Here is a 12,602-nt window from a genome sequence, read left to right on the forward strand (position 1 = left end):
TTAGTATGTTGTTAACATGTATTATTATGTTGTTAGCATGTTTGCTAGCATGTTTTAGCACGTTGGTAGCATGAATTTTCATTTTGCTAACATGTTTTAACACATTGTTAGCATGTTTTGTCAAGCCAACGTAATAAACTAAACTCTTAGAAGAAAAGGTTAGAACTTTAAAGGGGTCATGACATGAGAAACCAAATTTGCCTTGATCTTTTGGTATATAAGAGGTCTTTGTACCATCAAAACGTCCTGCAAGTTTCATAGCTTAAGACGTCCTCCCCATTATAAACGAATCATTTATTTAATCAAGCTCTAAATACAGCTCGTTCTGGATCCATGGTAAGAAGTGACGTCACGGTACGAAGTGACGTACCCGCGTTTGCATACGACCGCCTCCAGGCACAAGACAACTACGCTTAAAGCGCAAGACGACTACGCTCATTTCGTATCATTGTCGCGCCCTCGCCCGCGCGCCTCACAAGTGTTCAGTCGACGGACGGACAGCGAGTGGGTCTGTGTACAGGGATATTATGATGACACGCAGATGTGCTGTTCCTGCTGTGGACAAACAACATCTTTGAATACGCTGCGAAAGATCCAGACGACAGGGAAAAATGGATGCACTTTATTTGTCCCAGTCACGGCAGTGTTAGAGAACAAATCCCAAAATGATGCTGGCTTTGCCAGAAAACTGTTGCTCAAAGATAAGTCCGTGCCGACTATTCTGGGCTCAACAACGACGACGCAAACTGTAAGTAATGTATTTAAAACTGTAAACTACTTTTTAAATCCGCTGAATCCGCTAGTGTTCTGGCTGGGGGCGTTAATAATTGATGCATAGGCACTGACGTTAGCCAATCATAACAGTGGGCGGTAACACTGAACTCTTAAAGGGGAAACACCCCCAAAACAGACTGTTTGAATCAGAGGATGAGAAACAGGGTGGGAAAAGGTCATAAATCACTACATTTTAAAAGTTTTTTGTAAAAAAAATTATAGTAATACTATAATTGCACCTAAGGGAACATAATAATAAAATAAAAAAAAACATGTCATGACCCCTTTAAAGGGTTCTGTCAGGCACTTTCTATAGAACCTTTTCATTTGTAATTTGAATGAAATTGTATGGTAAGGTATAACACCTTTGGCCAGGTGTTATTTACAGCATAGGGGGCGGAGCTTTAGATTCTATAGAGCATTTGATTGGACAGAAGATGTGATGAGCGGAAGCGATAAACTGTAAGTTTTTAATGTTTTTATCTCCTAAATGCAAATTTTGTCATTGTTTTGGAACACACCAGCGTATTCTACAAAACTTCAAGGCCTTTAAGGAACAAGTTTTTTTTTTTAATCTTCCAGAAAGTCCAAAAGTGCCCTAATGAAGAGACGCTGGTATTTAACGGATAGGAAGCACCTGTCCGGCTCCCGTTTGAGATCTTCCGTGTTAATGCTCGTCTCCGCGGCTGATGAGCGCGTGAGCCTCCGTCTGTCTGGGAAGAGCAGATGGCGAGCCGTGAAATTTTATGAAACGGTTACGCTGGCAACAGTGATTGGTGAAGTAGCATCTGAAGGGAAGATGGCACATTAGCAGCACTCGCAGGTGCTACAGTCTGCCAGTAATAACATCACAGAAAAAAAATCAATTACAAGCAAACGATGAACACCATCCCAGCTGAAATGAATCAGTGTTTATGACCGACTTGTCCCTAGAAGGCCTTTAAATGTCTCCGAACACACATGAATGCTAATACTGCACTAATTAGCTGCCACTTACTGCAGACAAAACCACTACAGTGCCGTTCAAAAGTACCATTTTTTTACATGTTTATTAGTGTCACATGATCCTTCACAAATCACATGCTGATTTGCTCCTCAGGAAAACTTTTCTGATTAGGCAGCGGCTATTTGCACTAAGGCCCCGTTTACACGATGGGAAAACGCAGATATTTCTCTGCGTTTTGGCCTGTCATTTACACGAAAACGCCGTTTTTATCCCAGAAAACGATCATTTCTAAAAACTCCGGCCAAAGTGGAGATTTCTGAAAACGCCGGTTATATGTTGTCGTGTCAACTGGGAGAAACGGGGTTTTAGGTTCTCTCTTGTCGATTCTGAGGATTCTGATTGGCTTGCATGGCTTTATCCTTCTCCCTACACTGCCGCCCATAGGTTTGGCATAGTTATAAAGGCGCTCGACGGCGTATTTATGCGGGTTGTGTGCACGATGTTATTATTGAAAACGGAGGGGGAGAAATATTCGTTTCTCTAAATACCCGGCTATGTGCAAATGTGGCCTAAGTGGAAATAGAGATAGATACTATTTACACTGTAGAAATAGCAGTAGGCCTTTCTTTAAGTGTAAATAGTAGTTAGATGCTGTTTATACTTATTGTTACAGCTTATGTCTTTGAGGCTATGTTTACACGGAAACGATCTGAAGAGAAAACGCAAAAGTAGCGTTGCGTTATCACTTTTTACTCTGCGTTTAGACGAGCGTTATGGGGGGGAAATCTGCGTGCATATGGTGTAGAGTGCGGATCGGGCCGAATTTTTCAGTCCGAACCCGACCCGAGCCCGACAGACATAAAGATATTTATGTTCGAGCCCGACCCGAGACCGGCAGTTAAAATCCCATTTTTTTCTCATACTAATGACAATTGTACGTTTGTTTGTGTGGAAAGCCCGCTTTTATTAAGCAACTGTAGGAAGGCAATCGGAAATGTCAACAGGACAAGCGCATCAGCGCGCGGAGCAACAAGTGCTCTTAACACCTGGCGCGCGCACATTATGCATGCGTTTCGTTGTCACGGCTACATAAACAAATGTCCGCACACAGGAAGACGGATGTTATGGTAATATTTTACATGTATTTTAATGACAAAAACGAACGTTTGCATCAAGTGAAAGCATCAGGCACATCGGCTACCTACATAAGCTGTTTTAAATTTAAAATGTTCAATGCCTTATCGCGCTGATGTGACCGAGCCCGACCCGAAGCCGAACATCATTTCTAAATATCTGTCCGAACCCGGCCCGGCCCGTCGGGTACCGGCGGGTCCCGTCGGGCTCGGGTCGGGTATCCATCCTCTAATATGGTGACGCAAAAATGTGTGAAATTCGATGTAGTGTGCACTCCAGGCGGCTAGGTGGCGATGTGGAGCACTGAAAGTGAAAGAGACGCTGACACATTTTTTCATGTTTAATACGGTAAAGCTGCTGCTTCAACCCTCGGTGCTCTTCGCGCGTCGCTCAAAAATGACAGATTTTTTTTTTTTAATTAATACTATATTTTAGTTTGATAATGTTTTGTTATTTTCCTGTACTGGCGCATGCCTGTGATGTAAACATGTACGTGACGAGAGCCACCGTGAGCAGATCGATGCCTTCGCTGTCTAGCAGACTTTTGCGTTTTTACCCTTTAGACGGGAACGCGACGGTGGAGCGTTTTTAAGATTTCCACTCTGGAGGGTGGTTTCACTCTAAGCCCCAAAAACGCCGTCGCCGTCTAAACGAAAGGCACATCTGATCAAATATTTTTAATATTTTCACCTGCGAGCGTTCCCGTGTAAACAGGGCCTTAGAAGTATGTGTTTGTTTCTGAGTGTTTCCAGAGCCCGTCTACGGAGAGCCTGTTCACTCCCTATTAAGTCCTATTGTACCGAATTTTGGTTGTAGTTCCACCAGAGTTCCACTGGGGGCGATCGCCCATGAGTGCAAAATGAATGGGAGTCTATGGGGCTAGAGGGCTAAATGTGTCCCTTTCAGCCGATTGCCGTTGAGAAATCTCAGATTTGATTGTAGGTTTGGCAAGTTCAACATGGGTTATAGGTCGAAAATTGAATGAACGAGTACTTATGTCCTTTCGATTTCTTACAGGTTGAGTTGGTGTTGCCCATAACACGCTAGCATTCTGCTAATGAACGCTGATTGGTCAGTGAAGGACTGGTTACGACCAGAGATACCGCTTGATGGCATCATGGCATCCGAAGCGGGACCAGAATGTATTCTAGCAGAAACTCTTCTAGCACGTGTGTTTACCTGTGTCAGCTGTGCTGGCGATGCCTCGAGAGAAAAGAAAGTGCAGAGCGCGAAAGCACCAAAGTGACTGAAGGATTGCCGTAAAGCAGTATCTCTGGTCGTACGATGTGTATGACGTCATTGACATTTTGAAAGACTTTTTAAAGCAAATAAGTGACTCTAAAAAATCTAACACCCAGCAATGTGCAATTTCTTTGCATCTCCTTTCGAATACAACATTCAAATTACTAGACAAAAAATTATATCTTGAGAAAAGTGGATTTTGAGGGGTATAGCTCCATAGACCTCCATTCATTCTGCACTCGTCCTGTGAGCGCCCTCATATGGAATCAGAGGGGAACTGCAACCAGTCAGAAGCCGGAAGTGTAGCGAGAGTGAACCTTCTCCCCTTATTAGACATTCTCTGGTGTTTCTGTTGCAGGAGAAGGCGTGGCCTGCACTTAAGCCAGCAGAGATCCTGATTGGTCTGATCCTGATTGGTCTGATCCTGATTGGTCTGGTCCTGATTGGTCTAATTTTGGTTCCATTGAAAACGACCACCCGAAACAATCCATGGAGGCCGAATGCATGCCATTTGTTTTGCCACTTGATTTCCTCTGTGATTGTGTGCCGTTTATTCATTCGATTTATAACTCTTAGGCTGTTTTGAATTACTTTGGCCTTCAGTTATATTGTGTAAATATTATTTGTAAATACTCAATTTAGGGGAAGTAGGGAGTGTTACACTTTTTTTTGCATATATGTTTATTCTATGTTTTGGGATAAGGAAGTTGCGTTGTATTTTTATTTTATTTTTAAGTGAATTTAGAGGGTACTAAACTAGTTATTTTTGTTTATTACTTTGGCTTTGTCCACTCCTGAATTTAACCCCTTTTGTTTCTGGTTTTCACTATATTTTTGTTAATAAATGTATTGTTTCTTTGTGAGTGAGCGCACATAAATTTATGTTGTGGCCCTACGGTCATAACATTACAAATAGTGGCAGATAGTATTTGGACCTCAGTGTTGTTGGACATTAAACACTATGCAATAATAACAGTGTAAATTATTATATTTATTAAAATGATATGGATGCTGCCTTATTGGGACAATAAAGCCCTCCCTACACCCCTAACCCTAAACATTTTAATATTAAACACACATTAGGCACTTTATTTCCCCCTTTTTAATATTTTCTTCATTTTTATTGAAAATAAATGCCTTTCCGATCTGATGTGTGATGGGAAAAGGGAGTAGAGAGAGTTCGGCAAAAGGTGAATTTGAACTCTGGTCGATTTGCGTTAAAATTGTTTGCTATTCGCCTTTCCTCAAGTCTACACTATTGACAATCCAGCGTCTTCTGTTATTTGGTCTGGGCCAACCAGACGTCAGTGGGCGGAGTTAGTGTAAATTTGTAAATAGACACTTCGTTCTTCTTATTAGGGGCCAAGCACTGAAGGTGCGGGCACCTATTGTATCTGTTCCCGTTCTTATTCTTCTTCTTTTTCTTTTTCTTTTTTTTCTTTTTTTTCTTCCGACTGGTCGTCTATGGCAGCCTATAGAACCGTTTGCGGGAAACTTATACAAATTGGCACAGTGATAGAGGACAGCCTGAACTATCACCATAGCAAATTTGGAGTCTCCAACTCATTCCCTCTAGCGCCACCAGCTGTCCAAAGTTTCACTCATGTTTATGCTAATAACTTTTGAACCACAAGGGCTAGAAACAAAATTCTTTTTTCCTCTGATTCCTGAGCTCATGACGATTCGACTGCACCCTATGACGTCATTTTCCGTCATAATAGTTTTCCCGCCATTTTGAATTTTCCGAAAAACCTACTTTTTCGAACTCCTCCTAGGCCGTTGCTCCGAATTTCACGAAAAATGAACCAGATCATCTCCAGACCTTGACGACCAAAAGTTATGGAATTCAAGTTGATTCGAATTACCGTTCTCGAATACCGCGCAAATAAATTTTACGTAGCGCTTGCGAAAACAGACGTAAGGCCGTATCTCCACAACGCTTTATCGGATTCAGACCAAATTTGGTACATGTCATCACAAGCATGACTTGAGGCTACATGCTGCGTTTCGGCACAGCGCCACCTACTGGTCCGGAGATATGAAGAATTTATGTTTTTGCTTATAACTTCTGAACGGTTTGTCCAAAAATCACAAAAGTGGTCTCGTTAGATTCAGGGCGTCGTGCTGAGTTGACTGATATCCAATTTTCCCATATCGGCCATTTTGGCTGTTGGCCATTTTGAATTATGTGCTAAAATGCTGTATTTTATGAACGCATGAACGTATCGTTACGAAACTCAGTATGGGTCATCAGTACAACGCCCTAAAGGTACTCAAAAATTTATGAGACACCGCCACCTTTTGGTCAAAAGTTATAATGAAATTTCCAAAAATGCTAATAACTTTTGAATAAATTTGCCTATAGTAATGACACTGATCTCAATAGATTCCTTGGGTTATGCTGAAAACATAGATACCAATTTTGCCATAGTCAGCCAAACTTCCTGTCCGCCATCTTTATTTTCTTTTAAAACCTACTTTTTCGAACTCCTCCTAGACCGAAGGTCCGATTTTCACCAAAATCGGATCGTGTCATCTCCAGACCGTGCCGAGTAAAAGTTATGGATTTCGTGTCGATAGACGAAACCGTTTTCGTATACCGCAGTGGCAAAGTTGAGGCATGATGCCAAAATGACTATTCAGGCTTTATATCTGCAATGCCTTGACATATTGACACCAAACTTTGTAAGTGTCATTGTCACTTCACTCTGACCACATCACATCAGTTTCGTAACTGCGCCACCTATTGGTCGAAAGTGATAATCATATTTTTAGTTAATGTATGTGATTTTTCAACCATTTTGCCAAAATTCATCTTTAAATGTCTTCAATTGCTCCTTGCTGCAGTTGGTCTCTCACTTCCAGCCACTTTGGCATGTCTTGTCGTCTTGCTTGCGCTTGGCCCCGGTGATTGCTGCTTGCAGCTATATTTATTATTATTATGGATTTTGAAACCAGTCGTTCTGCTTATTATTTCTTTGGAAGGAAACCATGATATTTTTTATTTAGGATTCTTTGATGAATATAAAGTTCAAAAGAACAACATTTATTTGAAATGGAAGTCTTTTGTAACATTATAAATGTCAGGCGATAAAATAAAAAGCCTTAATTCTAGTTGAGTTTGTGAACTTGCTAGGAAAAGTAATATCGGGAATACTTTTTTTGCTGCCTAACAGTGTAAATTTGACATTCTGCTAAATCTGTGTATTTTAAAGGGATAAATCACCCATTTTTTTTATTATTCTGTCATTAATTACTCATCTTCATGTCATTCCAAACCTGTAAGACTTTCGTTCATCTTCGGAACACAAATGAAGATCTTTTTAATGAAATCTTGGAGCTTTCTGTCCCTCCATTGACAGCTACGCAACTACCAATTTCAAGTCCCAGTAAAGCAGTAAAGACATGATTAAAGTAATCCATGTGACTCCAGTGGTCTAACCTCAGTTTTATGAAGCGACGTGATTCTTTATTTGTGCGAAAGAAACTTAATTTGCCACTTTATTTACCAAATATTAATATATAAAGCGCGTTTACGGAGATGAACGAAATTCATACAGGTTTGGAACAACTAGGCCTAAGAGTCAATATAAATTATGACAAAATTTTCATTTTTAGGTGAACTATTCCTTTAGTGACTGAGTCTGAGTGAGCTGTTTTTTTTAAGTATTCTTTGGTCAAGCCTCTTCACCAGAAACGCATGCTTTTTGATTTATAATTATTAACTAATCAGCACTAAACCAGCTGTTAATTCATCCCTGTATAGACGTCATGTAGCCCCGCCCCTTTCCCGCGCTGCACTTGTGTGAGGTAATGTGAAGATCTTACGGATTTTTATAAATGAGCCGCTCATTTTCAAATAATCTTCCCGGTCTACTATTTATTATGAATTCGCTTCAAACAGTAATGCTCATGATAACTTTCGTTAACTTTACAAGAAGTAAATCCACTTCAACAGCGAATTAGGCTATTCTTCGACAGCGATGCCAGATAAGCTACGTTACCGCAAAAACGGAAGTTCAACATATTATCAATGTTGAAAACAGTTTTTGTGTAAAAAACGGAAGTTCAAACACAAAATACTAAAGATGCACTTATTGTTTCTCTGGCAAATAAGGTAGCCTATAAGCTTTTGCTGGGATGGTAAAAATGTATTTCATCACTCACTAAATCTCATCTTTTGTCCGTAGCCTACATATATCATATAAATCTTTTTTCCAGCCCCACAAAGTCATTATTTTGGCAATCATCTTCATCTTCTCCTTCAGGATATTGAAGCTAAAAAATGGCCTTGAGCGCAGCCTTACCGACAGATGCTGATCGTATCATTTCTGGGGCCGTTTCTCTCTGAAGACGAGACCCCGTGGCCATCTTTATCCCTGATGGGTTTCGCTGGGCGGTTCTGTTCAGCGGTGACTGATTGGATCTTCTTCCATGGGATCTGCTGGTCATTCATTGCTGGTCTTCATCCCCAGAGGAAAAGCAGCGGGAATGGAAGATCCCGTAGAAGTGAGGGGTCAAGAGGAGGTCAGTCAGTCAAATGCCCTTTGCCTTTGTGTGAAGATCTGCAGTGTAAAAAATGACCTGCACACTTCTCCAACACACAGCTAAACATCTCAGGTGTTCGCTGAGGTCAGTTTTTAGCACAGTTCCATTTATTTACAGTGACCGAGGATTATGGGTATTATATGCATTTTGGAATAATTAAGCTTTTTTAAATGTTTTTGAAAGAACTCTGTTACACTCTAATTAATAAAGGTTGGGTTGTTTCAACCCAAATTTGGGTCAAATATGTACAAATCCAGACGTTGGGTTAATTTTTTAAGTACATTTTTAACCCATTGTTTGAGTTTGTTCATGTTTGTATTGGGTTAAAACAACCCAGCATTTTTAGAGTGTATGCATACCAAGACTGCATTTTATCAAAAGTACAGTATTATTACAATTTAAAATAACTTTTTTCTATTTAAATATATTTTATTTAAACCATAATTTATTCCTGTGATCAAAGCTGAATTTTCAGCATCATTACTTCAGTTTTCAGTGTTACATAATCCTTCAGAAATCATTGTAATGATGATTTGCTGCTCAAGAAACATTTTAGATTTTTATCAATGTTGAAAACAGTTTTTGTGTAAACTGTGATACACTACCATTCAATTGTATAAGATTTAAAAAAAAAAATATATATATATACTTTTATTCGGCAAGGATGCATTAAATCCATCAAAAGGGACAGTTAAAGACATTATAATGTTACAAAAGATTTCTATTTGAAAAACATGATGTTCTTTAGAACATTATTCATCAGAGAATGATTCACGGTTTAAAAAAGAATAATAATTATGCAGCAAAAACATTGATGATGATAATACGTAATAAGGAACCATTATTAATAATTGAGCTGCAGAACAGCAAATCATCATATTAGAATGATTTCTGAAGATCATGTGACACTGAAGATTGGAGTAATGATGCTGAAAATCCAGCTTTGATCACAGGAATAACAATAGAAAAACAGTTATTTTAAATTGTAATAATATTTCACAATATTACTGTTTTTACTGTATTTTTGATCAAATAAAGTAGCCATGGTGAGCAGAAGAGACTTCTTTTAAAACATTAAAAAAATGTGTCTGTTAGTGTATATTGTTGTATAAAATAGCAAAGTAGAACAATAATTCTGCTGCAAATGGCAATAACAAATTCGTATTTTGAATAAGTAGGACCTGTTCTTTAGGATCACGAAAAAAACCCGAAGCGTGTAGCGGCGTAACGCAGATTGAGTTGACAGGAGATAAAAAGCAAAGCCCATGGCACGAGTCGTCCCACACCTCGAGCAAATCCCCACACACTCCTCTCCTGGAACGCTCCTGATTAACATAATCAGACGCATTAATTATTCAGGAGGTGTGTGAGCCGCTCCAGGGGTCAGGCTTTTGCTCTGTCTAATAAGCCATGTTTAATATTAACGAGGCAGACAGGCGGTGTGATTTGCATACTCTTTATGATGCCTGCTGGCTGCAGAGATGCTAGCGTTGGGCTTCACCTCGTGCTTTCCTTTACTTTATATCAGCCCAATCCTGAACGCCATTGTACAAAAGTTGCATGCTTTTTAAAGCTATAAAGCATTTGGTGTCTTTAACCTCAGACACCTTTTACCTTAATTTCCTTAATGTACAATTCTGATTCTTATAGCTCACGGCTAGAGGGAAAAACGCCTGGTTTTTGTTTACTTTTAATGGTGTCACAAGCAGCATGGTGAACACTAATGAGCAGATACTGTCCTCAGGGTGTGTGTGTGTGTGTGTGTGTGTGTGTGTGTGTGTGTGTGTGTGTGTGTGTGTGTGTGTGTGTGTGTGTGTGTGTGTGTGTGTGTGTGTGTGTGTGTGTGTGTGTGTGTGTGTGTGTGTGGCATCTCTATTCCACAGAGACTTTCTGTAGCCACAGGGGTGGTCAGATAATATGCTAATAATACAGTTATTTTGACTCTACAGAAGGTGATCAGACCATTAGTGACATGTTGTGTTGGTGACTTAAGTAGCTAAAAGTAGCGATGCTACACTGCAAACTAAGAATTATATCTTTAATTATTTGTGTCTTGTTGTCCAATAAATACATACAACCTTAAAACAAGAGAATGCTTGTTAACTTTAACCTGGAAATGCATTAACTTTATTCAATGGGAAAAACACATGTTTGTTTCTATAAGTTTGTTAGTAGCTTAGGCTAGTTAAGAGTAGCTTATAGTTATAATGTTAGATATAGCGTTTGCAACCCATTTAAATTCCTTAAAGGGATAGTTCACCCAGTAATTACTCACCCTCATGTTGTTCCTACCATAGATATCATATAATAAAGGCTAGATGTCTCGTCCGCGCTGCTGGCCAATGGAGGTCGACGTCCGCACCTGGCGGCCATCTTGCCACAGTCAGCTCGCTCACTCGTAACATTGTGTTTTAATGGTGCATGTACTTTTTAAATAAACATAACTTGCTCAATTTTCTACCGATTTTCAAACGGGTTGGTTTGTTATAAACGTCAGAGATGTAGTTATGACACTGCATGTGCATACTAATCAATAATTATAATATTATATATGTCAACATGTTCAATCATCTAGAATTATAGCCACGTTAATAACATTTGTAAGAAACCAAACCGTTTGTAAATCCATCAAGATTTCAGCGAGATAAGAGTATTTGTACAGATCACTCGCCTTACATCAGGAACCACAGAGCCCGCCAGAAAGCTTGTCTGTGACAAGATGGCCGCCGGTGATGCCGTTCGAGACTCCGCCTTAAGACATCTAGCTATATATGGATATCCATTCTCCGTGGTCCTGAGTGTGTTTGCATAATATATCTGTCTGTGTATATCTGTCTGTCTGCGTCAACACAGACGCGCTGCGCAGATATACTACGCAAACACACTCAGACTCAGGCTCAGATTTCATCAAAAATATCTTACAAAAAGTCTTATGGGGAAGGAACAACATGAGGGAGAGTAATTACTGACAGAATTTTCATTTTTGGGTGAACTATCCCTTTAATGTGGCTTTTTTTCTAAGTCAACTGCGATATTCAACAAGAAGAACGTCTTGGTTTTTATATGCAGGGATTCGAAGTGTCTCAATACAACAAGAGGGCTTGACTGTGGCCGAAAGGAAAGTTGTGCCAGAGTCAGAGTAACTTATGACTTTTGATTAAATGTTACAAAGACAGCTTTTCTTCTTCTTCTTCTTCTTCTTCTTCAGAATAATGTGCAGTGCTGAGAAAGACTCAATTTTCATGACTGTATGTTGACTTGCAAGCTGTGTTTTCCAACGCTCCTGTAGTAAATGCAGATCAAATGTAGTCCTCCGCCAGCAAAAGGTTATTTAGCTGCTTGTCAATACTGACACATTATTTTGAGAGGGGAACAACTTGTGCTAAATTCACATCACAGAGAAACACATCTCTCACCCTAAATAGGCGATTGAATTGCAATTAGGCTGCACAAAGAATCATATGCTGTGGACGTTTCATCAATGGCCGGTTCCAGCCTCCTGTGCGGTTTTGATCTTCATAAGGAATTTTTCATAGAAACGTCTCATTAATGCATTGGACGCGTGCTCGCGTTTCTTCCTGACCCCTCAGCCCTTTAACTGACAGTGGAGGGTAAATAAATAATTAAAGGGCATTTTGCCGCTGTCAGTGAGATTGCATATTGCACCGTTGACATTTTGAAAACAAATCTCGGATTCATGAGCTATCACTGTGAGGGATCGGCAGAGGCTATTAGTTCGACTGACAGAAATAGACGTGAGATCGTGAAATATCGTGCTGTAATCTCACTGATTTATGAGGGTGTGTTGCCGTTTCATCGAGAACCACCACAGATTTATTGCCACTCAGGTGGAATTATTAATGAAGCTCAGTTTGCCAAAGCTGACGATGCCGTCTCTTTCTCTCTCTGTGTGTGTGTGTGTGTGTGGTTTATATTAAGATGTTAACAATCAAACAGA

At 39.8% G+C, this 12,602-nt stretch overlaps 1 long non-coding RNA gene across 1 annotated transcript in view; it reads left to right on the forward strand.

Moving 5' to 3' along the window:
- The window catches only part of LOC306996060, a 30,262-nt gene extending 25,197 nt beyond the window's left edge, over positions 1–5,065 (forward strand). Inside the window, exon 4 of the long non-coding RNA XR_013796991.1 lies at positions 4,455–5,065. This is a non-coding gene — a long non-coding RNA (uncharacterized lncRNA). The remainder of the gene's footprint in view (positions 1–4,454) is intronic.
- The last annotated feature ends 7,537 nt before the right edge of the window (positions 5,066–12,602 follow it).

The sequence above is a fragment of the Phoxinus phoxinus genome (genome assembly GCF_949152265.1).
Source record: "Phoxinus phoxinus genome assembly, chromosome: 3".
Taxonomy (NCBI): Eukaryota; Metazoa; Chordata; class Actinopteri; order Cypriniformes; family Leuciscidae; genus Phoxinus; species Phoxinus phoxinus.